General features: G+C 50.8%; 1 long non-coding RNA gene across 1 annotated transcript; it reads right to left on the bottom strand.

The window, feature by feature from the left end:
* Positions 1-752: 752 nt before the first annotated feature.
* Positions 753-27,472, bottom strand: LOC118918635 (uncharacterized). Its single transcript, XR_005027210.2, has 3 exons — positions 26,645-27,472; positions 1,904-2,069; positions 753-1,215 (listed from the first exon to the last, which is right to left on the bottom strand). It is a non-coding gene; the product is annotated as an uncharacterized LOC118918635 (long non-coding RNA).

The following is a 27,472-nucleotide window of genomic DNA, read 5'->3' as shown; positions in this document are numbered from 1 at the left end:
GCTAAAGACCTCTTCATGGAGCTGGGGCCAGAGTGACCTTCGATGTGGAAATCAGAACAGAGTCAATGTTATCCAGCTTCTTGGAAGTCATGTAGTTTTAGAAGGGATTGCCTGCTGAATGCGAGTGTTAGTTAATTGGCATGAACTTCAGGTGACAGGCATTCAACCATTCCCAACAGGGCTCATCTGGGGGAGAGCAGATCCACGAGAACCCTGCAGGCCCATGGACTACTTTCCCTGCAGCCAGGCCAAAAACTGACCCCACCAAGTCCAGGCCTCTCCTGGGGCATTTCTCCCAAGGAGGCAAGTATGCCAGAGAATAACTCCCAGGCCGATTTCCCCAGCAGCTCAGCAACTTTAGCCAAAAGCCTCAAGTGTCAGGAAGTTCACTGAGAAAGATCTTGGGGTTCCTGTCCAAGCCCTCTCCTCCCCTATTGTACTGATGAGGACGCTATAACCCAGAGAGACACAGGCTAGCCCCTTTAATGGTGGCAGGGGTGTGGGTGGAATGAGGACCCAGATCACCTGATGGAGTCCCATGCCATCCCTGTGCTCCCTTATGTTGACATCCCCCTGCCTCCTGTGTCCTGGCTGTGCCCATTTTGTGGGGGGCATTGAGAGATCAGGTAATGTCCACTTGGGTGGCTGAGCCAGGTGCTCAAGGGAGCTCAAGAACTAGCCTCAGCTGTGCCTTTGCAGTGAGGCCTCACCTGGTTCGTTGCCTCCTAGATTCAAGTCATTGAACTGCAGGGCCTGAGGCTGAAGCTTAAGAGCTATTGGGCAAAGGTTTGTGTTGACTACTGGATCTTATGCTTATGGGAAATTCAAACTACAAAGAATATGAAGATGGAAGTCCCAGAGCTGAACTGGAAATATTTGGGCCAGATGAAATGTTAGCTACTTTACACATACTTATTTTACTGAATTATCACAGCACTGAAAGAGGAACTGTTATTCTCATTTTACAGGTGTGAGTAGAATATCATTTTATAGAACCAAGGCACAGAGATTAAACTCACACAGTGATACCTCTGATGGTGGAAGCAGGTTTCAAACTCAAGCTAACTCCTGGACTGGGCTCTTAGATCACTTGACTTCTTTGGCCCACTGTTCCCTCCTCAACAAAATTAGCCTGTTGATAAAACGTGTGAAACTTTTCTCAGCGCTGGGCTGGAGGAGATGTCCATGAACAACAGATTAGATCAGCTGTGTTATCTTCACAAAGTGGAATAAAAAGGGACAGATTACTGTTAGGTGCAACAGCATGTGGGAACCGTAAAACTGATGCAGAGTGAAAGCTGCAAGGCATGATATAGTAAAGATGATTACATTTCTATATGATTTTTAACTAGGCAGAACAATATATATTAGGATGCATTTATAAATGATGATCTATAGTGACAAGCAGGAGATTGATTATCTCAAAAGTCAGGGGTGTGCCTTAGCTAGAGGTAAGGGGGCTGGGGAGAACACATTCAATGAAAGAGGCACTTCAGGGGGCTTCCAAGGACCACCAGTGCTTTATTTCCTAACCTGGGTAGTGTTTCCATTCAGTTGAATATATTCTATTTCTCAGTTGAAAGTCAAATTTAGATTACTTAGCCCTGGCAGGTTCTTGGCATCTAGCTTATTAAAATGCATACTTTCTCTCTGGAGATCTATATCTGGCCCAGAAATCTGCATGCTAACACCTTCCCCTGGTGAGTTTTGGTGTTTCTGTCACAGGAGAAACTGCTCCAAGTTGGAGCCGGCAAGAGCTGACGTGATACCTCTGAGTGTAGGGCGGCCAGACACTGGTGGGGAAGGGACGGCAGGAAGCAACCCCACCCCAGGCACCTCTGCAGACAGCAAACCTCCCAAAACTGTAAGATCCCTTTACACAAAATTGCAGTGTGTGACTTACATCTCTGTACCTTTTCCATAACCTGAAAATACAGAGTCCTGCAATGAAAACCATGAGTGCCTCTGGGCTGCAATTGAGAGACTCCAAACTGTAAATCTGTAAGGCATTGACCATCTGGATGGAGCATAAGCCTTGGAAAAATGGTGCATTTTGGTATCCATGGTGTCTGAAGTAAAGCAAAACAGTATGAAAGGGGTAAGATAGGGAAATGCACTGGGCAGAAGCCCACATTAGAAGGCTGTGAAATGTCGCTGAGGCCGCTGCTGTCGCACTGCACCACTGTAATAAATATTAGCAAAGGCTCTCATGAGTTCCCCCATCACCTGGGTTTCCCCCAACTCTTTCTTTCATAAAGTCTTCAGCTATGACTCCTCCTGGTGTTCGGGAGGGAACACAGTAAAATCACTAAGTACAGCAGAATCGGCCCACACACTAGCCTTTGGTGTCCAAGTCACCTTCTAAGGCTGCCTCTCTTCCTCCAAGACTCATGTTTACTTGAACCCTAACGCATCCTTCCAAGCCTGGGACCTCTCTCTGTGGTACTAGAAACAGACATAAGCCAACATGTCAGATTCTTGGTGACTCTCCAGTCACCACTGTCAGGGGTCGGGGAAGGCTGTGGACCTCTCTCCCTGCAGGCTGGCTGCCAGGTGGTGTGCGGTGAGAGCAAATCTCAAACCCCAAGCACAAAACTGGCTAGTGAGCATGCAGGAAAGATTCATGCCACCCACCTCCAGCTCGGCGAAGTGTCTCCTCACTCTCTTTGATGTACTTGGGGGAATGTGAGGATGTGGGGACAGTAGGGTCGCACTTAGAAAGCGGTCACATGGGGATCTTCTGCCGAGTGTGTGCAGGTTGGGGAGAGGGATGAGCCGCAGCTCCTGTAGGAGTTCCAGACTCAAACCTTCTGAAGGTCTTAGATGGCTGGGCTTGCCTAATTCCTAGGCCCCACTTTAGTGGGGCCGAGGTACCTAGATAATGTTTCTGGCCAGTCACATATTTTAGGCTTATTTCACCCATGAAGAGGTATTTGTGATATCCTTGTATTAATTACAGGGAGTAGAGATTCCTAGAGGTCGCACTCACTTTGGTCAGTGTGCTGGCAGAGGGGTTGGGGAGGGGAGATGCTTTATACCCAGGGATCCTTACCAGTCCCTGCCTCCAGCTCCTCAGCCCCAGAAAATCCCCACAGCCTCAAATAAGGGGAATGAAGAAGTAGGAGCTTCCTTAAGCAGCTGAGCCCCAGAGGGGCCCCTGGCTTTTCCCTTGGGATGTGGGCATCAGCTTGCCTGAGGAAGCTGTTGAGGCCTGCAGGTGCCTCAGGGCACCACCCATTCCCCAGGAGGCTGAGCTTACCCATGGTGCCTGCCACCCTGCCCTCCCATTGGAGCTCCAGGAACCTTAGAGACACCACCTTTCCTGCCTCATCTGTGGAAGGAAACCTTTTGTTTCTTCCTCTACTCACCTGAGACATCTGACACCAGCTGTGTGGAGTTTTTCCACACTTACCAAGTCTCCAATACCAGCTGGGTGTCCTACAATTCAGTTCAGTTCTGATGCTACCTACCTGGAGGTCGCATCAGGTCGTACAGGTTAAGGGCTCAGTCCCTCAAGACTGCCCACCCACCTCAGATGCCAGCTGCAAGTAGTGGGTCCCCAGTTACCCACAGTTCTGACTGGGTTACCAGTTGGGGTTCCCAGGAACCCCTCCCCAGGTTTGATAATTTGCTATAATGGCTCACAAAACTCAAGGAAACACATTTACCAGTTTATTACATAATAAAGAATACAGATGAACAGATACATAGGGGTCCTGAGTTTCTGTCCCTGTGGAGCTGGGGTGCACCACTCCTCCTGTGCCTGGATGAGTTTACCAGCCCAGAAGCTCTCCCAACCACGTACTTCAGGGAATTTTATGAAGCCGTCATCATTTAGGCATGATCAATGATTAACTCAATCTCTAGCCCCTTTTCCCTTTCCAGAGGATGAAGAGGTGGAGATGAAATTTCCATGCTTATGGCAGGTGACCAGCCCCCTGCCTGAAGCCATCCAGGAGCCCACCAAGAGTTGCTTCATTAGAACAAAAGACACTCCTACCACCCAGGAAATTCTAAGGGATTTAGGAGCTCTGTGTCAGGAACCAGGCCAAAGACCAAAAAATATATTTCTTTTATATCACAATGTCACCCTGTAAAAATGAGTTCAGAGCTGTGCAAATCCTCTTGGAGATGGAGAAGGGAGCCAGGCTACAATTTTCTAGGTTTGTAGGCTTCTAAAAAAGAAGTGGATCTGATATTCATGCTAATATGATAACCACTAGCCACCTATGGCAATTTAAATCAAATTTAAATTTAAATTAAACTTAAAATTCAGTTCTTCTAGGGACTAGCAGTCACCAAAGGAAAGGGGCTGCTGGGGAGGGTGGGTTTGGAGGGAGGGAGAAGGGGATGAAGGGCACTATAATTAGCACACACAATATAGGTAGGTCACGGGGAAGGCAGTATAGCACAGAGAAGACAAGTAATGACTCTATAGCATCTTACTGCGCTGATGGACAGTGACTGCAATGTCGTGGGGGGTGCCAGTAAGGACTTGATAATATGGATGAATGTTGAAACCACAATGTTCATATGAAACCTTCATAAGACTGTATGTATATCAATGATAGTTTAATTTTAAAAAGTTCAGTTCTTCTATCTTACTAGCCAATTTCAAGTGCTCTGTAGCTATATGTAGCTAATGGCTATCATTCTGGGCAATGCAGATATAAGACATTTTGATTGGACAATGATGTTTAATTGCTTGCATTAAACAAGACTTATCTCACTACCACCACCAAAAGGAAAAAATTCATTCAGTATAGTATAGTCATGTCTTTAAAAATGGATCTGATCAGGCTTCTCAAACATTGATGTGCATAGGAATAATCTAGGGATTATGTTAAAATGCACATTCTGATTCAGCAGGTTAGATTCTACATTTCTAATAGCTCACAAGTTGTGCTAATGTGCTGGTCCATTGACACCCTTTGAGCCACAAGGGACCACAGAATAAATAGAAAACACTAAGGGTGATAAGCCTCATCTTTCACTCCTGACAGAGGATGCATTGGCCACCATGTAACCTCATTCACACACTTCTCAAGTCTAAAAGTCACACCTGTTGTAAATGTGAGGCTCAGCCCATTTGCCAGAGGGATAGGCCCTGGCATCAGGGACTGCCTCGCTGCCCCCTCCCACATGAGGACCCAGCAAGGCTATAAGCCCCTAACTCCCTGGGGATCCAGGGGACCTGCTGTGACAGCTGCCTGGGACAGCTCTGCTCAGAAAGGAGAACTTCAGGCTCCCTCTCAGTCTCCCTTTATTTCCCACCGTTTCTTTCTTTTTTTTTCAAATGTTAAAATATAAAAGTACAAAGTACCCATGTTCCCACTACCTGAAATTACCACTGTTACAATTTTTCATGTGCTGTTTCCAATGTTTCCCCTGTTTGTTGTTACGGCCTGTTAATTTGGTGGCCTCCAAGAAACGTTGCCTCTGTGTGTAGTGTGGGCCCTGCAACTCTTTACCTACAGAATGTGGCACAGGGGATGCTGTGCCAGTCCAAGCTGAAGCCTTAAAGAAGCCTAGGAGCTTCTGCTTTTTAACTGTTGGGCACACTTGGTTCTAGGTTCCTCTGCTGGTGTGATCATGTTGGGTGAGGTACAGAAAATGGAAGGATTCTCACCTGACCCTGGTCTGCTTGCCTACAAGCAGTGGCTTGTGCAGTGCTCACAGGCTCAGGCTTGCACATGTGTGGGCAGTAAGTTATTATTGACTCTATATAAAGAGCTCTGCCCAGGGCTCTGGGGCTGCGAGGCTGGTAGAGAGGCCCAGAGGCAGAGGCCAACTTGCTGCATGCAGACTTGTCCAGAGGTGGACAGGATTCTAGCACTTAACCTGCTTCCATGAGAATTAAGCTGGGTATAAACCCTTTTACCCCAAGGACAGGCCGTTGTCATTTTTCAGTCCTACCAGATCCAGACTGGACTTGCCCAGGGCTGAAACCCTCAGGTGAGACAGGTGACCAAGTGGCGAGGCATGTGGGGAAGGAGCGGGAGGCCTCAGCTTCTAGCTGAGTGAATCTGCCCAGCTGGTCGCCAGCAAGACCAGCTGGGGAACTGCACAGAGAGCTCAGCCCGGTTGGAAGAGTCAGGAGCAAACAGAATGGTGGCTGTTTGAAGCCAAGAAGTTTGGGGGACGGTTCTCTAGGTAGCGGTGATCACCAAACCTGGGTGCGAGGACACAGGTGCTAGAAGCATACCCAGCCCCTCCCTTTCAGTACCTCCTGCTTCTCAGACTCTAAGTGCCTACTGGCAAGGAGAGGAAAGGATAATTCAGCACAAAGGAGAGAGCACGTAATATTACTCATTAACATATATCGCCTCTCTGTTCCAAAATTATATATGGTTGTTTACCAGAAATACATGTAATGTAAGATGTTCTTAAAAGTTAAAAGGATGAGGTGGAAAGGAAAAGGTGAAGGGTGAGAGTTAAAGAGAGGCCAGCCAGATGAAGGCCGTGTTGACATGCCAGCCCTGATGTTTGCTTAGCGGTGGGGATGGGGAAGGGGGGAGGGGAGATGGGGGGTGGGAGACTGAAAATGCGGCCTTGAGAGCCCTTGTGACCAAGACCTGGAGGGGAAAACGACGATCAGTCAAGCTGCCCCCGGAAAGGATGACAGGGATGGGGGTGGGGGGTCTGCAGAGGGAGGAGGTGCCGGCAGGTGGGAGGAGGGTGAGGTGGACTGAGTGGCCCCAGGGCGGAGTGGCCGTCTGGGCCAGATCCCAGCTCGGCAGAGGAGCCGCCCAGAAAGGCGCAGGCCTGAGGGTAGCGAGTCCGGGAGTCGGGACGCTGCTGTGGTAATCCCGCCCTGGGGACACAGAGCTAGCTCCCTCAGGGTCCCTCCCCTGCCCAGCCTCATCTCCCCCTGTCCTTCAGCCTGAGCTCGCCCTGGGGGAGGCGGCACTGTTCAGGGTGAGGCCTGGCCGGTCACTTCAACTCTGGGATCCAAAGGAGCCCCCCACCCCCACCCCGCCTCCTCCAGCTGGGGCTGGCGAGTCCTCCTCACCAGGAGTCTTCCCAGGAGACACACCATTAGAGAGGATGTGGGTCAGTCAAATGGTGTAATTTCCAGCCTTTGAGTTTTGTTAGAGGGGGGAGGGGACCGAGGAAGGCTCTGTGGAGGAGACCTCTGGGGGGCTAGGAGGTGTGAACCCCAGGCTGTGAGGGGATGGGCAGCCAGGCGGAGGAACAGCAGGAGCAAAGGCCCTGACCGGTGACCCCAGCTTCTGGTTATAGCGAGAGTGTGCAGGTCCTTGACATCTGCCCTCCACACAGTGACCTTGAGCTTGCAGGCAGGCCCTGTTCTGGCCACAGGTGGGCCAGCCTGGGGTGCTGGGCTGGGCGAGGTGGCTGCCCTTCTCCCCTCTTTCACCCCAGCCTCCTGGGGAGGAAGACTTTATTCCAGGGAGCAAGGCAACCCCGGATGCTGAGGTGGGGCAGGCTCCTCACCCGGGGCCCACTGCCCAGCCTTCAGCTCTGTCGGTTTAGGCCTGGCTGTGGGGCCGTGGGTGGGGGGTTTTCTGATTCTGTTCCCCGTCCCTAATCCTTGCAGCTGTTGTCTTCCCCGGGAAAGACAGTTGTGTTGGCAGGAAGGGAACTAGTTATTTTGAGTTGGGCACTCTTCTGACCAGGAGACATGGATGGCCCTGCTGGGGCCTGGCAATGGAGTGGGCAAGCAGCACCGGAGCTGGGCCTGACCGGGAGGGCAACCCACACAATGATCTGTAGAGGGTAATGGGGGGAAGGACACTGTCCTCACCCGGATGGGGGCTGTAGAGGACAGTGAGGGGTCAGGGAGCAAACAGACCTGAGAGGGAGGTTGCAGACAACAGTGCTGGGGTCCTGAGTACATTCGGGGTTGGCTGGGAGTCGGGGCTGGGAAGGTGGGCACAGCCTCCCCATATTGGCCCCTGTGCCACTGGCAACAGCGGGGAGGGAAAAGAGGTGACTGGGACTGGGGCGTCTCTCCTTGAATGAGCCACCAGTAAGGGACTGGGCTGGCCGGGCAGCCTGTGGTCACTGTCCCCCCACTGCAGGCAGGCCCTCCCTCCCAACAGGAGCAAGTTTGGTGAAGAACATGCACTTTGGATGCATGGGCCCTTCCTGCCTGTGGGGTCATTGTAGGGCAATGAGAAGAATGGATGCGACCACCCAGGGCCCAGAAAAGCCAAGTGGCCAGTGGCTGAGCCCTTCCCTGAAGAGGCATGCCTGCATGGGTTTGAATGCTGGTTCAACTGCTCACCTGCCCTGGGGACTCAGGGTGCAGTTACCCTCACTGAGCCTTCCCCTTTCACAGAAACAGGGGTTGAAAAGGTGACATGCATCTCATAGTCTGTGAGGGGGAGTCACTGAGAGGATGAAGGGGCCTTGATAGGAGCAGGACGCAACACCGTGAGGGTTGTCATGGTGACAGTCCTCATTTCCTCATCTGCACAGGTGTCATCGTGGTTGGCCTCCCTCCTGGGCCCTAGCTAGCAGTGTGTCTGCCTGCATGGGGGGTACCAGGAGGGGCTGCATGGGGAAGAGAGGAGAAATGAAGAAATCTTCACCACGGAGGGAGACAGAGGCTCCCAGAAATACGGGGAGGAGAGAAGAGCCCCTGGACAGTGCGCCCTGAGAGGACAGAGCCCACGTGTGCTTTCTTCCCTGCTGTGTTCCCAGCACCTAGGAGAGTGCCCAGCACAGGTTTGGGGCTCAGAGCAATTTTTTAAATGAATAACTGAGTAAATGAATGAGTTTTTGAGTGAGTCTTTGGCTCCCCAGGGTGTGGACCTGACCTGGGCCCCTGGCTGGTGATGATTAAATGATGAATTCTCAGACTGGTCAGTGACCCAAGACAAGGCCAGCAGATCCCTCAGGAATCTGAAAAGGGAAATACAGAGGGGTGCAGTTAGCAACAGGGGCTAGAGAAGTGAGAAATCAGCCCAACGGGGCAGGAGTGGAGTCAGCCCTACAGGAGAGAGGCAACCACAGGGAGAGACCCTGGCCTCCCTCCAGCTCCCCAGCCACCTGCAGTGGCCAGGGAAGTGGGAGGGAGGAGGCAGAGGCCCCTGAGGCCTGTCCCCATCCAGGAGTCCCCCCACCATGGGAGCTCCTTGTGCTTCATTCACAGGCCCCTCCTGGATTGGCACAGAGTCCCCGCTGTGTGCTGGCAGCTGGGCCTGACCCACGGTCTCACGGAGGGGCTTCTATAGGGGTTTGAGTCCAGAGAGGGCCTTATAACTCTGGCTTCCTGGGGACAGGAGGGAGGGAGCCCTCCCTGGAGGAAGCCATGTCCACTGCCTGTTCTAAGAGCTGAGGGATGAGGACCAGTTCCTGGGGGAAAGGGGGAGCAACTTTCTAGGCAGAAAGAACAGCAGGCCAGGGCCTGGAGGCTGGGTGAGCCCGGCTAGTTTGGGGAACTGCAAGAAGTTCTATGTGGCTGGATCATGGGGTGGGGGCGGGCACTGGATGGGGTCCCCACTCCCAGGTCAGAGCCTGCGCCAGAGCCTCCAACCCAGGACTGTATGGGAGTAACTGGTCCTTGGAGCAGAGCCAAGTGCCAGCTCACTGCTCCTACCCTGGGACCATACCCCTCTGCACAGCGAAGGGGCCAGCTTGCAGTTCCCTCCAGCCCTGTCCCTGGCTCTGGGGGCCCTGGGGGACACTATGGGCTGGTGGGAATGGGGCAGCAGGATGGAGAGGGGCATGAAGGCAGTCTGAGGGGAGGGGGCAGGCAGTCTCAAGTTTGGCCTTTGCAAGGAAGCCCCCTTTCCAGGGACCAGTGTGGTCTAGCAGGTGCTGTTGGCATCCAGGCCCTTGGATTAGGTTTGGAAGAGATGGACTGCAATGGCTCCTGGCCTGGGTGGCTTTGCTCTTCCCTGGGGAGACCCTCCCCACATTCCTTACCTATGGAGGAGGACCCGGACCCCCTGGCCCTCCGCCCCCTACCATGCTGTGGGCTGCCTAACTTTTCAGGGGCGGCTGACTCACACCTTTGGCAGCCCCTTGCTCAGCCTTTTCCTCCAGCTGGGGCCGAAGGGGACCAAGACTTTCTCTGGCGTCCTTCCCATCCCCAGCTTCCTGCCAGCTTCAGGCCTTTGCAGAGAGGTGAGGGTCATGCTTCTATCTGTGGCCTTGCAGTCTGGGTCCCGGAAGCTCACTCCTGCACATTCTCCCCTGTGCTCTTTACAGATGCACCTGCTGGGCAGGTGTTAGTGCCCCACTTTATGGGGGTGGGGGTAAAGGGGGTTGAGCGCTAAGGTTCCAGAGGAACCTCCCTGCTGAGACAGAGCTGGGCAGTGTCAGACTGGCAGGGGTGAAGTGTAGGGGTCAGGTGGAGCTGCCCCTCCCCCCATTCCCATTCTCACAGGGAGGAAGCTCTACCCGAGGACTTGGCATTGGGTCCCATCCAACCTGAAGGGGAGGGATCAGGCCGCCTGGATTTCAGAGATGCCTCTGCAGGGCACCCTCAGAAACATTCCCTAAAGGCTAAGCTCTTCTCACCTTGGGGTCCTGCCAGGCAGGGGGCCTGGTGCATGGGGGGGTTGGCACAGAGAGGTAGGGAGCATTGGTTACACGCCTGGCTTTTGGGGTCAGCTAGCCTTGAATCTGAATCCCAATTCGATGTCTTTCTCACAGCGTAGCTTGAGAAAGAGCCCTCGGTTCTTGAATGGAGAACCACTGTGTGCCTGCCTCTCCGGATAGGAGAAAGGATCAATAACATGAAAACGGCCTATTCAGTGAAATGAAGTGGTCTATTCATTCATTCAAAGAAACATTCACTGCTGTGTACCTGTTGTGTGTTGGGCACTGGGACATGAGATAAATGAAAACAGTGAATGTAAGACCCCTCGCTGAACTTCCATTCTAGCTGGGGAGACTGACAAAAAAGTACAGGCACAGTAAATGACACAGTGGGCTAGATGGTGAGGGGGCTGATAAAGGAATCTCAGAGCAGGCCCCTTTGGGAAGGTGACGGGCAGCGCAGACTCTCAGGGAAGAGCATTCTGGATGGAAGGAACGGCATGGCCGAGTCCCTGGGTGGGGCACCGAGTGATTCAGGAAGCCGTGAAAACAAAGCAGGTGAGGGGTACAGCAGGTGGGGGTGCGGTCAGCGAGATGGGGTCTCTTCCTTCTCTGTGATCCACTCCAGGGTGTTGCTCCTGGGCAGCCGTGAAAGGTCAGGGCCTGTGTGGACACAGGATGTGGCATCTGATCCACTTCCGCATGCTGCAGCTGGAGAGTGTCCTTTGTCCTTTCCTGCCATCACATGGTCTCTTCCTCAGGTCCTTGGGCCCAGAGGCCTCTCCCACTGTGGCCTGTGACCCCCACCGGTGACAGCCCCCCACCAGCTGCCTGCCTACTTGGGGAGGGCTCTGTGTCTGCTCTGGCCAGTCTCGGGGAGCATCACAAAGGCTCCTTTCACCAGAGGGCATTGTAGGGGGACTAGGAGGGGAATTGGTGCCCTCCTGCCTGTGGGCATAAAGACCCCTTTCTCTTCTGCTGCGCCAGCCACCTCGACCGGCAGGCAGAGGGGTCGGGTGCTGGAAGATTCTTGTCCTTCCCTTTTAAGTATGGGCAAGACTGGGACCAGGCCAGGCAGTTAAAAGATTTGCAGTCTGCTGGGCTGCAGGGCTGCCTGCCGGGATGGCACTGACCAGCCACAGGCACCTGGGCACAGGAAGGCCCAAGAGCAAAAAGCCCTTCACGGCTGAGTCTGGGGGTGCCTAACTGAGGCCCCACGGTGGGAGCCCCTACTCACCAGCTGTAAAGTGAAGGACTAGGGCTTTTAGCTTCCAAGACCCCCCCACCAGCTTTGCTGTTTCAGGGTTTTGCCTCCACTGGCCTCCTCTCGGTCTGTTAGGGTCCCTCCTGGCTGGTTTTTACCTGGATTTCTCCCTTGAAGCCCACATCAGGCCTCTTGCACTGCAGTTTGGGCAGACACCTGCCTTTAGAGGGAGCCAGGCAGGAAACGGGGCCGACAAGGGACCACATGGAGACTGTGAAAGTGGAGTGGAGGGGAGCCTGGGTGGCGCAGCGGGGGGGCGGGGTGCAGGCTCCTGGTAAGAGAGTGTTGTGGAAGATGATCTGGGGGCCCCGTGGCTTTCCAGGTGGAGGGTCAGCAGGTGCAAAGGTTCAGTGGAGGGACTTCAGCAGGACAGCCATGGGGTCACTCACAGGGGTCTGGAGTGAGCCCACGGAGGCAGGGGACTGTGGGGAAAGAGAGAAGCCAGGAGGTAGGTCAAGGAGCAGGGGGGACAAGAGCAGAGAGGGGACCTGGGGCAGGTGAGGAGGTGATGGCCTGGTCACTGTCGGGGCGAAGGATTGAGTAAATAGGAGGAACTCAGGACAGCACCCTGGGTTCTGGCTTGGGTAAGACAAGAGCTGGGGCGCCACCAGGAGGGCTGGGAGCCCTGGGGGAGAGGCGGGGTGAGGAGCTGGTGAAGTGGGCGGGTGGACATGAGGTGGGCCCAGACAGCTAGGGAGGAAGAAAGGAAGGGGAGCAGAAGCCAGAGGGAATGACGGGGAGCGGAGCGTGCAGCAAGGGGAGAAGCCGGGACAGCGGGCAGGAGAGCCTGCCAGGGAGAGGCGCCTAGACAGAGGGGGAGGGGAAGGGGAGGTGGGGAAGGAAGGATGTAGGGCAGGAAGCAGAGCCGTGACAAGGCTCGGGACTCCCCAGTCCCTGCCAGCCAGGGACCTCCCGCTGCCCTCCCCAGGCCCCAGGACTCGCTGGCCACGGAGGCAGGAGGGGCACGGCAGATGCTACCACAGAGGAGGACGGGGAAACGGAAGTGAGCCGGTGGGACGTAAGCAGCAACTTCTTGATGAAGCAGTGCAGCAAGCCCGCCGGGGGAGCGGCCCCTCGCCGGAGCCCTGGCCTTCCTGAGCCAGGGACCTGGCCACCATGACCCCTTAAGAATGTGGACTGCATCCCGGCGGAAGGTGGTTTTCTGACCCTCTGCCTCGGTTTCCCTCTGTGAGGGGCCTGGTTTCCATGATGGGCTGGGGCGGGGGGCACGCGGAGGAGCCACAGCTGGGCTGGTGAAGTCACTCAGTGTCCGGGTCCAGGTGGGCCTCAGGACCTTCCCTCCACCCTCAGCCTCTGTTCCAGGAAAAGCAGCTGCGGGGGAGGGGAGGAAGACAGGAGTCCACCTAGTGTTTCCAGGGAAAAACTAATCCTCCCATGGAACAGACAGCAGGCACCGCCTCCTCCACTTCACCCCCACTCCTCATCCCTCCCCCAACTCCCTCCGCCCTCACTTTCTGGCAGAAGGCCAGCAGCTGGATAAACCATGTTGCGCTCCCAGCTCCCACCCTGAGCCCTGGCCGAGCCCAGGCAGCCCTGCAGAGGGGACAGGGGACAGGGGAGCATGTGTGAGGGTGCAGCCCAAGTGCAGGTGGGATATGGAGGGAGCCTGGCCATTGACCTGCAGCCAAGGGGGTGGGGCAGGGTGCGTCAACGGGGAAAGAAACAAGCCTGAGCTGACCACCTGGAACCTCCGTTTTGTCTTCTGAAATAGGGGCATGGCACTTGCCCTGCTTCCCTAATGGGGTAGACGTGAGGGTCACAGAAGCCAAGATGGGAGGGGCAGAAATATGTCCCCAAGCCCCCTGGATACTGGCTGCCCCTGTAGTAACCACAGAGGCAGGTGTCACTACTGTCACTGCTTCCCAGGGAGAAGCCTGAGGCCCAGCAGCCCAGCTTCTCGGGGTGCAAAGCACATTGGGGCAGGGCCGGGGTTCCAACTTCCTGCCTGCTCATCCAGGCAGTAGGCTGTTCTTTCTTCCTTCCTCCAGGAAAGAACTGAAGGGGCTCCTGGAGGAGCCATCAGCACAAGCACACTCCCCTTCCTCTCTCCCTTCTGCCTGGCCCAGAGCCCACCACAATTTCCCTGCCCTTCCCAAACAGTGGCCCCGTGGGTGAGGGATGCAGACTGAGGCTTCTGACACCCCTTTCCTGGGCAGGAGCCCCTCCTCCAGAGTTGGCTCAGAGGAAGGACCCAGACCTTCCCCAGACTCCACCTCTGCACCCTGAACCCCCATACTGGTGTAAACACCAAGGCCTTTTGGCTGGATGACCTAGGCCTCAGGGACCAGCCCCTTGATTGGTGGAGCTGGAGGCACCCCCCAATCAGGGGGCCGGAAGCAGCAAGAACTGTGCCCCACTCCCTAACATCACCTTTGTCCTGGGTCCAATCCACCACTCCCCTTCTCCAGAGGCCTGCTAACCCTCTTCTCCTCTTTCCATATTGAGACGCCCCCCAAATTGTAGGGTTGGGGTGACCTAAGAAGAGGTAAGGACCCAAATTCATTGTGGCCTATTTGTTTTGGCTCTGGAGTAATAAAACTGAAATGGAATCCTGATTCTGCCACTTCTTGTGACCTTGAGCAAGTGACACTACCTCTTGGAATTCCAGTTTCTCCATTTGGAAAACAGGTATTTTTTCATTCATTCACATCCACCCATCCATTCATCCATCCATCCATGCATTTACATGTCCATCCACCCATCCATTACCATTTACTAAGTGCCATACACTAACACAGGTCTTGGGGGTTAAATGAGTTTCCGAAGAATAGATTTGTTACCATTCAGTTCCCATTTCCATGATTAAACATATTTCTAAATTTTAGAGACCTGACTTCACATGAGCACAGTGAGCACAAAAAGCAAAGCTTAGGCCAATGTATCTACTCACTTTGCTGTGTGCAGCCTCTCAACAGTGGTCTCCCATCCAAGCCCATGACAGCCAACTGGTGCCACACTGAGGGTATCAGAGGATATTGCTGCCACCGCCTGTCACAGGCCATCATGAGCCAGCGCAGCCACCACCTGGGCAGGCCAGCCTCACCACCTTTCACCAAAGCAGATCTGTCTACTTTTGATGAGGCATGGTTGTAAACATGGGTCATCTAAGCAAACTCCTTTTAGAAAGGCTATTTTGAAGCTTCTAGTATCTAGGTTCCTGCACAAACTATCCCCTATCATGGAAGTCCAAAAGCTGTCATTAGGGTGGGGAGTGGAGCTGAAAGGTCCCTTGGCTGGGCAGGGCAAGTCAAGGAGGCTTCTAGGAAGAGGAGGCAATTGGGGAGCTGCTTGCCAGTCTAGAGGTGACTTGTGTAGTAATGATGCCCAAGGCAGAGAGAAGAGTGGAAGGTGGACAGGGCCAGGGAAAGGTCCAGAACACTCTTAACACAGAGGCCTGCAGCCTTCCCAGAGCCTGCTCGATACACAGCTGGGCTAACATGACCAAGAGGTGGGAGAATGGGACACAGCCAGGAGATGGACCCGGGGGCATAGCCAGCAGGCCTGCTGGGAAGGCACTGGGGTGGGGTAGCCCCCACCACCCTGGGCTCAGGCCGGGGAGTTAGCCACCTCCAGTCCTGCAGCTGCTGCCCCCTGGGCTCAGCTTAATCTGTCAGATGCTAACTGGGTGCTCTTTGGCGCCTAGTTCTGAGCTCTGTGGTGCCTCAGCGCCACACCCACCCTGGGCAGCCCTTAGTGGGGGTGCTGGACACTCCCCGAGGCAGGTGCTCTTCCGTCCGCCCAGCCCCTTCCTCAGCACTGAGCTGGTGGCTGCCCTCAGCACACCTCCCCCAGAGGCTGCCCTTGGCTTGTGGGCTCTGCATTACCTGGAGATTCCCCGGGGGGTTATGAGCAGTGTGGCAAATAGCAGCCTGGGCCCCTCGCTCTGGAGTCCACAACTTCTTGGTGTCATTTACTCTCTGGAACTCCCTGTGGAGTTTGGTTGATGCAAGATTTCTCCCCCAACCAAGCAGTCTAGCGCAGCTTCTTCCTCTGCCCTGTTCTGCCTCCCTCACTTTGTATGGGTTGAGACTCTCAGTAAACCACCTGCACAAGAATTCCCCTTTCAGGCCCTGCTTTGGGGGAGCTTGGCTTAAGATACCTACAAAATTGACCCGGTGGCCTGTCCTGTAGAATGGTATCAGGGCTGGGTGGGGGCTGTGGCCTAGTCTTGGGGGTACAGGAGAGCGCTCCTGAAGAGGTGACATTTGCCTGGGGCCTTGAAGGTTGAGTAAGAATTGCTGTGCTGAATAGGGTCTGCTTCATTTGATAAATCTTGCCTGATTTAATTGCCGGGGATGAGGGATGGACATAAGAGGCCAGAGGAATGACAGGCGCAAAGGCCTGTAGGCCAGAAAAGGCAGGGCATATTCAAGGGAGGGAGTGACCCTTCGGCTGGAGGGGAAGGCCTGGGAGGGAGAGGGATGAGACTTGCGGTTGGGGCGGAGAAGAGGATTGCCATCACGGTAAGCTCCTGTCACTCAGCACCACAAGGCAGGCATGACTGATGGACTGTCACACTCTGGCTGAGCCTCAGTATCCTCCCCCAGCTACTGAATTAGTGTGTGAGGTGACACCCATTTACTGTCTCTGCCCCCAAGGTAAGCCCAAGCTGGACTGTGATATGGTGCGTAGGCCAAATGCACAGGCCTGTGGAGAATGGGCCGAGTACAGTAGGGGCCTCCCCAGGGATGCAGCCATTGTGCCCCATAAATAGGTTAGGCGGTCAGGAAACGGGAAATCCTGACAACACAATGAGGCCTGGGGTGCTGGGGTTTCCTCCCAGCTGACGGCTGAACTGAGGATGCTTCTTGGGCCAAAAGCTTTGCCCAAGACTCCCTTGACTGCTAGCCCCAGATGCCCGGCTCTTCCCACAATCCTCAGGGCACTCAGGGCTCGGCCCCACCCGACGTGACCCAGTTGAGGCAACTCAGGCCAGGCCAGAACAAGCCAGGACAGGCAGCAGATCCCCGAGAGGAGAGTGATTACGGGCTTGGATCCCAGCTGAGCTTGGCACCAGGCAGGAGGGGGCTGCTGGGGCAGCTAGGCCAGGGCCCCCCAGGATCAGGGGTACTTCTGCCAGGCCTTATGATGCCAGGGGCCTGAACACCTCTACTGTCTGCATCAGTGGGCCTGTCCCTGCCCTGTGCTCCACAAGGGCATAGCAAGTATACTAGGCTGACCCTACCTGGACCCCAACAATGGAGAAATAACGTGGCCCCTCATTAGAGAATGAGGCAACCTGTAAAACCATGTCTCAGAAGAATTTTAACTATGAAAATCAAGTAACAAACGGGACTGATGTCCCATAGGATCCTTGTTTTGTTAAAATACACACAAACATAGAAATCTGTGTGAATGTGTGCGTGCCTATGCATGTGCACAGAAGCAACAGGGAGGAGGGCCAGCAAGATGTCACACTGGCTGCGTTTCAGGGGATTTTTATTTTCTTCTTTGTTCTTTTCTGAACATTCTAATTTCCCTACAATGAGGTTTGTAAACAAAACAAAACAAAACAAAACAAATTCTGTAAGGCCTCTTTTAAGTACAATGTTTACAAAGAGTTTTTAATGGGGAAATGTTAATGATCTAATGCTGAGAGGAAAACAGGATACAACACTGTATACATTGTATGTAAAGGACAGACACTCAGAACAGGAAGGAAGCATGCGGGGTGTCAGGGCTGATGCCTTTCTCAGGGGTACCACGCCAGTCCTCTCCATCTATACTATACGAGAATCCTCACACTCTTGTGTGTACTGGGTATCCCTAGTCTTGAATATTTTTGGCAATCCAGTGCTTGCAAGATCATAGCATTGTAATTTGATCCAGTGGGTGGAAGAGTCTCATAATTTGCATATCTCTGATCATTCGGCCTCTTTCCCTCTCAAAACATTTTATTATGAAAACTTTCAACATACAGAAAAACAAAAAGAATTATACAATGAACTCCCAAATACCCACCTCGTAGCTTCTGCAACTAACACTTACGGAGGCTTGCTTTAGCACACACTGATCTATCCAGCCAGCCAGCCTTATTTTTTGACACATTTCACAGTAGGTTAGGGATAGCAGCACACTTCCTCCCTAAACGCTGGAACATGTATGTCAGTTACTGGAGTTCAGTGTTTGTTTGCAGTTTTTTTTTCTCCTTTATGTAAAATATACATATGGTAATGCAAAAATCTTAAGTGTATCATTTGGTCCTTTGGAGTGTGACCCAGCCCTTTAGCATGGCATAGAAATATGACCCCCAGAAAACTCCCTCTTGTCCCTAACGAAGTCAGTCTCTGCCCCTCTCCTTCAGAGGCAATCATGATTCTTATGTTCTCATCATAGTTTTGTCTATTCTGGAATGTGCTATAAATGGTTTCATACAATGTGTATTTCTTTGTGTCTGGATCTTTTCATTCAATATTATGTCTGTGAGATTTATCTGTATCATTACAATAGTTAATACTTTTTATTGTTGAGTAGTGCTCCGTTATGTAGATATACAAATAGTTTCCTTATATGGATATCCAAATGAATATCTTTTGTATGGGTTATACATTCTCTTGTTGATGTATACCTGGGCTGCTGAAGGTTTTTACTTAGTTATGCATAAAGCTGCTGTGAACATTCACATGCAAGACTTTTTACAAACACGTTTTCATTTCCTTGGATAAATATTTAGAAATGCAACTGAGCCAGTCTCTTCTTATGTTTGTTAAACACTTGCATTTTTCTTTTGCTTGTTCTTTCAGTCTTTTTCTTATTGATTTGCAAGAGCTCTTTCATTACTAGTGTTGGACCCTAGGGATGCAAAAAATTTAAGACATAGTCTCTGTCCTCAGGTTGCTCATAGTTTAGCTGCAAAGTGACACAGACATAACTGGGATGTGATATGGTGGCTGCTAGGCATTCATTACTCCTTTTTTTTTTTTAATATAAGCTCACCGCCAAGGTAGAGGTCAGCCCACCTGCCCCGCACAGCCGCGCACTCCGGAGGGCCACGGAGACAAGCCAGCGAGGGGGGCTCGTCCAGACCGGCGTTGGGACGGGGCGCGTCGGTACCCATGCGCACTGCCCCCAAGTCCGGCCCAAACCTCCCGCACCTGCACCCATTTCTGCGCCTTGCCCCACAAAACCTATGCAGCGCCTTACCGGCCCCCAGACACATCCTGAGCAGGCCGCTCCGGACCCCCGCAGGCTCTGCTCTGCGCCCTCCTCCAGCCCTGCACCGCGGCCCTCCTTCCCCACGCAGGCCAAGTCCTCAGAGGGCCTGGCGCGCTGCCCGCAGAGTAACTCCCACACAGCACAGAGACCTGTCTACCATCCTTCATTACTCCTTTTTTAAAATTCTAAGTCTGATCACATCCCTCATCTGTTCAAAACCTTCTCATGGTTTTATCCTCATTTCACTCAGGATAAAAGTCAACAAGGCTCCACATGAACTCAATGACCCAGCCCCCTAGGCCTCTGACCTCAGCTCCTACCTTGCCCCCCGTTCAATGCGCTTCAGCTGCACTGGCTCCTTGCTAATCCATAAACCCTCCAAGCGTGATCCCTGTCTCAGAGCCTGTGTCCTTGAGATTCTCTCTTCCTGCAGTATTCTTCCCCAGATTTCCACAAGATTTACCTCCTGTATGAGTTGCCTAGGGGCTGCCATAATACATTGCCACAAAGTTGGTAGCTTAACAACAGGAATTAATTCTCTAACAGTTCTGCAAAAATCCTTTTGCAAATAAGATTACACTTAGAGGTTCTGGGGACTAGTATGTGGACATATCTTTTGGGGGCTACCATTCCATCTATGATACTGCCTAATCTCCTTCAGGCCTTTGCTTAAATGTTACCTTCTCAGAAAGACTTTCTCTAGCCACATTATTTAAAGTATGTGCATGTACATGTGCACGCACACACACACACATACACACTCAATTTCCTTCCCTGCTTGTTTTTTCTCTCTAGCACTTAACTCTCAGGTATACGTGTAGTTTACTGATTTATTGATTTTTACTGTCTGTTCCCCTATTAAAATGGAAATTCCAGGAAGATAGATTTCTGTCTGTGTTGTTCTCTGTTTCCCTAATGCACAAAACAGTGCTGGAAGCATGGAAGATGGTCAGTAAATAACTGCTGAAAGAATTAATGAATCATCATATTGAGCACCAAGCTCTGCTTGAAATAGAAGGGCACAAACAGTAGGAGCACAGGAGGAGAGAAGAAGTCATTCTTGTTCAGGAAGGCTTTACAAAGAGGGTACAGTTGAGCTGGGTCAGATTGGAGTGGAGAGGTGGGAGGATCCCGGAGGCAGGAAGGACAAGACCAAGCCCCAGAGCAAGGGAGGGCAGGAGGAGCCTGGCGTGGTTGGGGTGTGGAGGAAGGAGGGGGGCAAGGGGCACCTTAGCCTGTGTTCCCCACCTTTGCTGCCCTGATTCCCACGGCAGGGAAAACAACCCATCTGGGCCTCTCCCACCGGGAGCCCCGATTGACAATCCCCTCAAAATGTGTGGGCAAGCAAAGCCCCACAATTATTCTCAGTGACAACACTTGTCAAGGTGCCTTGGTGCACTGCTCAGCCCTCCATTGACTGTAAGCAACAGAAGCCCACATCAAACTGACTTAAGCTAAAAGAGGGCACTTACTGGCCCTGGTATCTGAACAGTCCAGGGGTAGATGTCACTTTAGGCTCAACGTCTCACCACTAATCAGCCTCCACCTCTCTGCTAGCTTTTCTCGGTGGTGGCTCTCAGTCAGCACTGCTCCTACCAGCACACACACACCATCTAGAAGCAAGAGAATGGCCAGCAGCCCCTAGTTCTCCACGGGGGCGGGGTAACCTCCGGTTTGCTGCAGTCGTAACTGTCTTGCTAATATGCCCTTTATTTTGTCTTCTTTCCCCTTATGCTTTCCTGGTCCATACTAATGTTCCTGGACCACCAACAGTACTTTTCCTGGAATCCTTGCCTCAGAGGCGGCTCCTGGGGCAACCCAAACTAAGACACAGGAAAGAGTTCTGCCTTCCCAGTAGCAGCCGAAAGTCTGGAGATTACCTTTGATGGGCACTTGGATCATGTGATCATCTCTGAACCAATCACAATTGCCAACAGGATGCAATCTGCTGATTGGCCAGGCCCGAATCATGTGACCAGCTCTGCCTCCAGGGGCACAGCCAACTCCATCCCAAGCCCTGGGACTGAGGCTGGGTTGCTGGCTGTGATTCCCCCAAGGAAAGACCAGACGCTAGTATGAGGAAAAGGCAGAATGGGTTCTGGAAAGGCACAAGACTGTGGCTGAAGTGATGAGCTGCTGGGGTGCAAATTTCCCTGCACCAGCTGAAAGTCTTCCGCTCTCTTATTCACTCGAGAAGACACAATGGAGAGGCACAATTACTAGGTGTGGCAGAGGCTGTCAGTACCCTGATATTTACTGGTCTAGGCTTGCTGGCCCAACTTCCCAGCTGCCAGCTCCCGAAATTCTTTCCCTGAGAACTTCTCTAGCACTGCCCATGCGCACAGCAAACCAGAGAACTCACAACCCAGAGCAGCCCTCAACCAGCTGTTGCTGGGAGGTGGTGCGTGGTACCCCAGCTCCTTGCCTCTCGGGCATGACTCTGACGTGGTGTTCTGCACCATTCCCCTAGTTCTCCATGGGGGGGTAACCTCCGGCTTGCTGCAGTAGTAACTGCCTTGCTAATATGCCCTTTATTTTCTGTCTTCTTTCCCCTTACGCTTTTCTGGTCCATACTAAAGTTCCTGGACCACCAACAGTACTTTTCCTGGAATCCTTGCCTCAGAGTCGGCTTCTGGGGCAACCCAAACTAAGACACAGGAGCATCTCAGCAGCTGCTTTTGTCGGTTTTCAGAAGCAAATCATTGTCTCAAACTTCTGTTGAGACAGCGCAATTATGGGCAATGGGGAGCCCCAAAGAGTTCCAAGCCTGGGGAGCTACTGTCTGAGAAAAATTGTTTTCGCTGCTTCTCTGGAGGGGAGGACCCTCTGGAGGGGCCTCATAAGGGACCCGCAACAAGGGCTTTGTGTGGCTCCTACGGCCTGGAAGAAAGGGCAGAGGGACTTCACTTCCCACACACAGGACCAGGGACACTAGTAGGGCATAGATGCACGTATTTGATCACATGTTGGGATGGTGCAGGTGTGAAGAAACGGGCCCTCTGACACACTGTTGGTGGCAGTGTGAAGTGGGGCAACCTCTATGGGAGGAATTTGGTGATTTAAAAAATGCACACATCCTTTGACCCAGGAACTTCACTTCTAGGAATTTATCCCATAGATACACATAATTGCATCTCTATGTTAGGGAATAGCATATTGCCTGAATATATGACAATCTTCTATTTCCCAAGGACATAAAAAGCAAAATACCAACATCACACCTATTAAGATGGTTAGTATCAAGACCCAGAAAACAAGTGTTGCTGAAGATGTGAAGAAATTAGAACCTCTGTGCACTGTTGGTGGGCATGCAAAATGGTACAGCTGCTATGAAAACAGTGTGGTGGTTCCTAAAGAAAGTTAGAATTATTGTGTGACCAAGCAATTCCACTTCTAGGTATATATCCAAAAGAATTGAATGCAGGGTCTCAAAGAGGTATTAGTACACTCATGTTTATGACAGCATTACTCACAATAGCTAAAATGTGAAAGCAACCCAAGTGTCCATTGAAGGATGAATGGATAAGCAAAGTATGGTATATATACACATGATGAAATTTTGTTCAGACTTTAAGAAGGGAATTTTGACACATGCTACCATCTGGTTGAACCTTGAGGACATTACGCTAAATGAAAATAAGCTAGTAACAAAAGGACGGATCCTGTATAATTTCACTTATGTAAGATACCTAGGGAAGTCAAACTATACAGACATAAAGCAGAATGGTGGTTACCAGAGGCTGGGGGGAATGAGTTCTTATTTAATGTGCACAGAGTTTCGGTTTCACAAAATGAAGAGAGTTCTGGAGATTGACTGTGGAATGGTTGCGCAATAAGGTGAATGTACTTAATGCCACTGAACTGTACACTTAAAAACAGTTAAGGTGGTAAATTATTTTCTCATCACCCTGGGCCCTGGTAACCTCTAATAATTTTCTAGCTCTATGAATTTGTCTCTTCTAGGCATTTCATATAAATGCAATATGAAATATTTAGCCTTTCATGTCTGTCTTATGTTTTCAAGGCTCCTCCATATTGTAGCAGGTGTCAGAACTTCATTCCTTTTTTGGCTGAATAATATTCCATCAAAGGATATGTGTATGGGTATACCACATTTTGTTTTCCTGTTCATCTGTTGTCCTCACCTTTGGACTAGCTTGACCTACTTTTGAATGGTTTAGAAACGGAATCATACAACCTATACTCCTTTATTATGTCTAGCTTCTTGTACTCGTGTTTTTGAGACTCTTCCATGCCATTACATGTACTTATAGTGTGTTCATTTTCACTGCCCTGCAGTATTTATATGCACATACCACAGTTATCCATGGTATGGTAGGTGGAGACTTGGTTTGTTTGCAATCTTTGGCTATTACAAATAGTACTTAGCAATTCTGATGCCAATTCTGATGTGTGTTTTCTTCTAACACCAGGAAGCAATTAAGTCAATTCTGACGCTATCTGGAGATAGCACTAGATCCTACAGGCTAAGAGCTCGGTTCTACAAAACTGCTCCCCACCCCCACTTCAGATGCCTGTTGCAAGTTCAAGTTGTTACCTTTTGTCTTGCCAATGGTTTCAGCCCCGGGCAAGTTCGCTATGGATTCAATGTGACCAAGGAAATGACAGTAGAATGCTCTTGGGATGAAAGGTTTATACCCAGCTTTATTTCCACAGTGGCAGGTCAATCACTAAAATCCTGTTTACTCAGAGCTAGTCTGCACGCAGCAAGCCTGTCTCTGCCTCTGGGCCTCTCTGCCCGCACAGCCGTCCTCTGGATCTCTGTCCTCGGTGCCTCCACCACTCCAGCCTCTGCTCTGCTCTCCTCCAGCCTTGCAGTCATGCCACCATGTCGCCCAGAGCACTGGACAGAGCTCTTTATATAGAGTCAATAGCAACGTATTGTCCACACCTGTGTAATGAGCTAGCCAACCAGGGCTGGGTGAGAATCCTGGCCACAGGAACTTTAATTTTATCCACACCTTTACTTCTGACCCACAGGCTGTACAGGGAATTTTCTAACCACCCCTTCCACGGGTTCAATTAATTTGCCGGAGTGGCTCACAGAACTCAGCGAAGTGTTTTACTTACTAGATTACCAGTCTATTATAAAAGGATCTCTTTCAGGAACACTGGTAGAGATGCACAGGGCAGGGTATGTGAAAAGGGACATAGACCTTCCGCGTGAGTGCACTACTCTCCCCGCACCTTCATGTGTTCACCAACTTGGAAGCTCTCAGAACCCCATCCTTTTGGGTTTTTATGGGGGCATCATTTCAGACATGCTTGATTAAATCACTGGCAATTGGTGATTGAACCCAGTCTCTAGCCCCTCTCCCTTCACTGGGTGTCAAGGGGGTGGGATTGTGGGATTGCGAGTTCCAACCCTCTAATCACATGGTTGGTTCCCGTGACAATCAGCCCCATCCTCAGGTTACACAGGGGCTTTCCAAAAGTCACCTCATGAACATAACAAAACTTTCTAGCTCTCATCATATTGGAAATTCCAAGATTCTTAAAGTCGTGTGCTGGGAACACAGAGGAAGACCAAATACATATTTCTTATTATAAATCATCATAACACAGAACTGTTATGAATATTCTTATGCATGCTTTTTCATAAATACATATATGCATTTGTGTAGAGTGTATACCTAAGAGGGGAACTGCTGAGTCAGGGGTGCCTGCATTCAGCTTTCACAGGTGATGCCAAACAGTTTTCTGAAATTGTGCCATTTGTATTCTGCTCAACAGGGTATGAGAGTTCTGGTTGCTGCACCCCCTTGTCAACCCTTGATATTGTCTTTCTTTTTCATTTTAGCCCTTCTGGTGGGTAAATAGTGGTATTGCATTATAGTTTTAATTTGCATTTCCCTGATGACTCATGGAGTGTGTTTTCATGTTTATTGGTCATTTGGGATATCCTTTTTTAATGAAATGCTGACCAAGTCTTTTATCCTTTTTTCTTTTGGATCATCTGCTTTTTTTTTTTTTCTTGCTGGAGTTTCTTATGTATTTTGGATACAAGTCTTTTTGTTGGACAAGTGGATTCCAAGTATCTTCTTCTGCTCTGCAGCTTCCTCGTCATTCACCTAATGGGTCTGGTGAATGGGTGTTGTTAATTTTAAAGCATTGCTTGCTAAAGTAATTCCTAAAACATTTGTTTACAGTGTTATTTAACACTTGAAACTGTGAAGTCATATCCCCAGGAAAAGTTACTAAATCTGTGTTAAATGTCTTTGCCTCCTTTTTTTCCCCCAACCAGTTCTGTTGGGTGTCCACCATAAACATCCAAAATTAGAAATCCCTGAGGTCATTTCAGGCTATTGTGTCTTCTGCAAATAGTATTTCCTTGTTTAAAACAGAGGAACCAGAAAGCACCAGGTACTGGGAGAGCCTTTATCAGAACTTGTATTTAAAGGGACTCCCTCTTTTCTGAGAGATCTTTTTGGAGAGAAAAACAAGGTTGCCTAATATTCAGGTATAGCTGGTCTGTACAAAAGCATTGGCAGTTCCACTGTTGTCACAGAAAAATACTGCAAATACCCAAATGTTCTAATTGTGGTATATTCATTCAATGGAATATTAAGGAGCCCTTCAACAAAGACAAGATGAATTTATGCATAAGAATATAGACTTAAGAGGGAAAAAGGCAGGGGGTGGAACCATGTACACACATCTCTTGCATACCTACAGTTTCCTTGGAAGGAATCACACCACTGGTAGCACAGGGATGGGGATGCAGAGGGGGGAGGGAGATTCACATTCCTTCGCACTCATTTGAAACATTCAAAATGTTTTTCAACCCATGTGCATCTACTATTTATCCCAAAAAACTAATTAAAATTTTGATAAATGCGAAGTATAAGAATTTGAAAAGGAATAAACACTTTCATCTTAAGAAATATAAGCAATCATTTTGTCTGTTCTCTGAATGGTTCCTTCCAAGCCATCAAAATGTCTCCCTGCCCCCCTGCTTTTGGAGTAAGGACCTCAGTGAGGGCTACACACGGGGTGTCTCTTTCTGGGGCTCTACTCTCAGCAATGAGGGACCCAACGTGTGACAAACTCAGTGGCGACTTCTCCGTGAGGCACGCTGGGTGCAGAGCCTAGGGTCCATAATAGCTCTAGGGGCCCATTGAAAGGTTTTAATTTATTTAAAGTCATTAGAAAAAGAAGATAATACAATTCAGTCTGGATTATATTTGTCTTTATACCAACAGTCATAAAATGTAGTTTGTACATGTGTGTGTGTGTGTGTGTGTGTGTGTGTGTGTTTTTACAAGGAAGGGGCTCATGATGGTGCAAAAGTGTCTAAAAAGTCATTATGTGGCCCTGGATACATAGTACAGTATTTTAAGCTGGAGGGCCAGATGGTCTCTGCTGTGGCCGAACTCTGCCCTTGCAGCAGAAAGTAGCCAGAGACGATACCATCATTCCTCTTCATCTGCACGGATACATTCCAAGACCCCCAGTGGATGCCTGAATCCACAGATAGTACCAAGCCCTATATATACTATGTTCTTTTCTTTACATACATACCTATGCTAAAACCTAATTTATAAATCAGGCACAGGAAGAGATTAACAATAACTAATAATAAAATAGAACAGTTCTAACAATATATGGTAATAAAAGTTTTGTGAATGTGGTCTGTCTGTCTCTCAAAATATCCTATTGTGCTGTACTCACCTTTCCTCGTCTCGTGATAGTGTAAGATGATAAAATGCCTCTGTGATACTGAAAGCGCGGAAAGGGAAACTGTGGATAAGGGTGGACTACAAACGCAGATGGATGGGAGTGGCTGTGTTCCAGCAAAATTTTATTTACAAAAACAGGCAATGGGCAGGGTTTGGTCAAAGGCCAACCCTCTGTAGCTGGTGCCAGTTAAGTTTCTGTGTTTGTTAATGAATGAATGGAGGGATTGCTGCAGGTCTGATCCCTGTCTGGCGGTTGAGTTTGGAGGGTGGATGAAGTGGATGCTGGACTGGGGGTCAGTTTTCGGGTTATCCTAGCCCCTAACTTGCTGTGTGACCTTGGGCAAGTTGCCGTCCCTTGCTGGGCCTTGTGTCTGTAAGATGAAGGCTGCACCTCCCATTTGCTGGGCTATGATGAGGTTCTGAAATGTAACAGAGGATATTGAAGTTCCTGGAATCGGAAAAGGAGATTCCCACTGGGCAGCTCAGGACAGGAACCGCCAGGTTCCTGGAAGCCTGGCAGCCAGGGGAATGTCACTTTGGCAGAGGAAAGATGAGGGTGGGGGCAGCTGACAGCGTGACCTGAAACACAAACAGTCCCCAAAGAGAGGCCGAAACTCTCAGGTTGGTGAAAACATGCTTGTCAGGTTTCGGTCTGCCTCTGAGCAGGACAGGGGAAGGTGACCCAGGCTGGTCTCAGCTGACAGTGGCTGGTAGTGGCCTGGGTTCCTCACGTGTTCCTGGGCATGCGTCCAGCTGGAGGTGACTCAGTGTCCTGGCATTTGTTGATCAGCCAGAACACCAGCTCCAGAATCTGAGGTTG

This window comes from Manis pentadactyla, chromosome 15 (genome assembly GCF_030020395.1).
Source record: "Manis pentadactyla isolate mManPen7 chromosome 15, mManPen7.hap1, whole genome shotgun sequence".
Taxonomy (NCBI): domain Eukaryota; kingdom Metazoa; phylum Chordata; class Mammalia; order Pholidota; family Manidae; genus Manis; species Manis pentadactyla.
The sequence above is the reverse complement of the archived record's forward strand: the minus strand, read 5'-3'. Positions and strand labels throughout refer to the sequence as shown.